Source organism: Mixophyes fleayi, chromosome 3 (genome assembly GCF_038048845.1).
Source record: "Mixophyes fleayi isolate aMixFle1 chromosome 3, aMixFle1.hap1, whole genome shotgun sequence".
In the NCBI taxonomy this organism is placed as follows: domain Eukaryota; kingdom Metazoa; phylum Chordata; class Amphibia; order Anura; family Limnodynastidae; genus Mixophyes; species Mixophyes fleayi.
The window spans coordinates 3,186,766-3,190,232 of NC_134404.1; positions in this window are offsets into that span (position 1 = coordinate 3,186,766).

Below are 3,467 nucleotides of genomic sequence, written 5' to 3' on the forward strand. Positions count from 1 at the left end.
TATACAGCTGTCTCTGTGTTTTCTCTTATTAAACAAGTTACTGATTCATGAGTAATTTTGAATAACTGGAATTCACATTAGAGTCATAACATATTAATTATTAAACCTCTATAATTAGCAATCAGATGTACTGAGTAATATACATGTAAATATGACTATAGGGATATATAGAACCATTAATGCAGCACTAGAAACAATGACCTCAACTACTCAGTGCCCTCATAACTTGTAGACATCATTAATTCTATATAGAGGCAATAATAGCGCTGGCAGTCTTGGTATAAATCTGCAGTCACATTGTACTGTACCATAGCTCACCCAGAAATTGGCGAGGTGGCAATGTTTAGTGCTGAAACAGAAATTCAAATAATAGGTCTGCAGTGATATTAAAAGTCTCCAGTCACATTTTACTGTGCCATAGCTCACCCAGAAACAGGAGAGGTGGCAGGGTTCAGTGCTGAAACAGAAATTATAATAATAGGGTGGTCAGTGTTCTTAAAAGTCTCCAGTGACATTCTACTCTGCCATAGCTCATACAGAAATAGAAGGGGTGGCATTGTTCTTGTCACTCTCCTGTCTCAGTCATGATGATACCAATCCCTCTACCTAATATGCTAAAGCCTTTGTTCAAGTGCATAGTGATTTTAAGTCAGGGAAACAAAAATGTAAATAAAAAGCTTGTATCTTTTTAAAGAAAAAAACACCTCTCTAATAAAGGTGAAAGTTTACTGTAGAAAAACATAAAATTGCCAACATGCCATTTTACCCAAAATATTAACAAGCATACCAGCATTACGTACCTCCCTTCTCTCATTTAGATCTCAGCACCTACAATCTACACTGTTATGATGTTCACCCTCATCATTGTGTTCATCATCCTCAAACAATACTGGAATCCACCATCACAGAAGTCTGTGTACTTTGATATAATTGCCGGTAATGGCCTTTCTCATGGAATTTGTAGTTAGTTTTACGGCAGAGCTGTCACGATTTTTGGGCTATTCTTTTAGACCACAGCAAAATGTTGTGTTGACTCATTTGCATCACCACTGGGTTAAATTTTTCACTAGCAGCATTTTCCAGAGAAACCTAAGGAGGAGACATTGTTGTGTCATGTAGCACTTGAGCTGCTAGCTTGCTGACCAGGAGCTCATTGCATCTCTTGAGATTTGGGTCAGTTGGAAAGGAAGAAAAGACATAGCTCTTAAACCTAGGGTCAAGCACAGTTGCGAAAATGTAATGATCCAATTTCAAGTTGTTGATACCTCTTGGATCCTGGCGATGCGAATAAAGTACTTAATCTAAAAGTCCAACATAGTTAGTGGAATTGCTTTGTTTCATTTCCTCCTTCAATTTCTCTAGCTGCTTTTTAAAAAGTCTAATTAGGGGAATCACTTGACTCAAGCTAACAGTGTCTGAACTCACTTCACAGGTGACTATTTCGAATGGTTTAAGCACCTTGCACAACATGAAAAGAATTCTCCACTGCGCTAGACCAAAGTACATTCCCCCTAAATTCTATTCTTCCTGCAGCTGCTGCATTCTCCTACATGCTGTTGCAGAATGCTGAAAATGACACAAAATATTTCGAAACACAGACAGTATCTCCTGCATGTCACTGTCATTTAAAAAAAATTTCTGTACCACCAAGTTGATTGTGAGAGCAAAACAGGGAATGTGATGGAATTCCCCCCCCCGCTGTAATGCTCTAACAATATTGGTGTTGTTATCAGAAATCACATATCCTCAGGAGAGTCCAAGCAGGATAAGCAATGTTCCAATGACATCCTTTAGTTTTTCAAACAGGTTGTCAGCGGTATGCCTCTTAGTGAAGCAGATGATACGCAGAGTAGCCTGCTTCTGAAAGATCTGGCTGTGTTTATTAGATGCTGCTTCTATTCCTGCTGCTGAAGGCGATTTACCAACCCAAAGGGCTCTCACAGTCATATAATCTTTAGTTTTCCCCATTCTCCTTGTCCCCATATCTGTGGTTAAGTGTACAGTGGGCAGAATGGCATTTTGTAGCCCAATAATTTTCTTTTTTCTAACCCGGTACAGGTGAGAAATTGCTTGTTTAGTAAAATGGTCTTGAGATGGAATTTGGTAATGTGGACACAGGACCTCAATTAACTGTCTTATTCCTGCTGCATTAGTGGTGGATATTGGACTCAGTTCTAATACTAGTATAGTTGCCATGGCGACTGTGATCCGCTGTGCGACTGGGTGATAGTTACCATACTTGCTTCCTCTTGCAAAGGATTGTTTAACAGTCAATTGTTGTAAAATACTAGTAGTCTTCTTATGGTCTGCTTCTGCGCTGAAGATCCACCCAAGCAGCAGGAGCAGCAACATGAATGGGCCTAACGCTCAAGGATTCATCTGAGGAGTCCTGGATAGGGGAGGAGTTATCTAGCCTTAGCAACTTGGATGCAGGACTAACTCTGATCACTTGTGAGGATATTGATGATGAAGGTGTTGGGGATGTAGATTGCAGCTGCTGCAGTCTAACAGAGAGAAGGGAGGTAGCTGATGCTGGACTGCTTGTTGTTATTTTTTGGCATAAGTTTCTGATTTTCACAAAAGCTTAACATTGACTCGCTTCAAATGGCGTAACATGGATGAGGTTCCTAGATGGTTAAGGTCCCTTCCTCAACTGACTGTGGCTTTATAATGCTACAAATAGCTAGACAACTGTTGTCAGGATTTGTGTAAAAATAATTCCACACATAAGAGGTGAATTTTTTGGTCTTATGCCCAGGCATGACAATGGCCTTCTTCTTATCACTGGCAAGAACTTCTTTTACTGGTGCATGACTTGCTCACAGTAGAGTTCATTATCAGCACTGTTTGCTTAGGTTCCTTAAGCTCATTGTTTTGTGGGAGCCCTAACACACCAAGCACTTCAGCCGTAAAAGTTGCACTCCTTGTTGCTGGAGCACTTGCTTTGTTTAAACTGTCCATGTCCTTTTTAATATCTTACATAAGGGTGGGTGGGAGGGCTCAAGGACAATTCCATTTTTCACCACTTGTCTTTTCTGCCACTGCTGTGTGCCAATGTTTCCTAAATGTGCTATGAACTGCATGTGTTTGTGTTGTTTTTTTCTTTCGCTTAGCATCAGCCAGCTCGCTGCAGTATTTGTCCGAAAGTGGATGAAAATAATGTTGTGACCTGTGAGGTATTCAAAATTGACTGGAAATTACTGGAAATTAGTGTTTAGTGAGGTTAATAATAATGTAGGAACAAAAAAGAGCAACATTATGTGATTTTAGAATATTTTAGCTATTGTTTCTACAAAATACAGATCCAAAACCAAAACATGTAAGTGCGGTTATGCCAAAACCAAAACACGGGGGTCAGTGAACATCTCTAAGTCTATAGGGAAACAGATCATCAGTCGAAATATCAGCTGCTTGTCAGTAAATGTGCATTTGGCTAATTTGAAAACCAGTAAAACACTTTGTTTGCA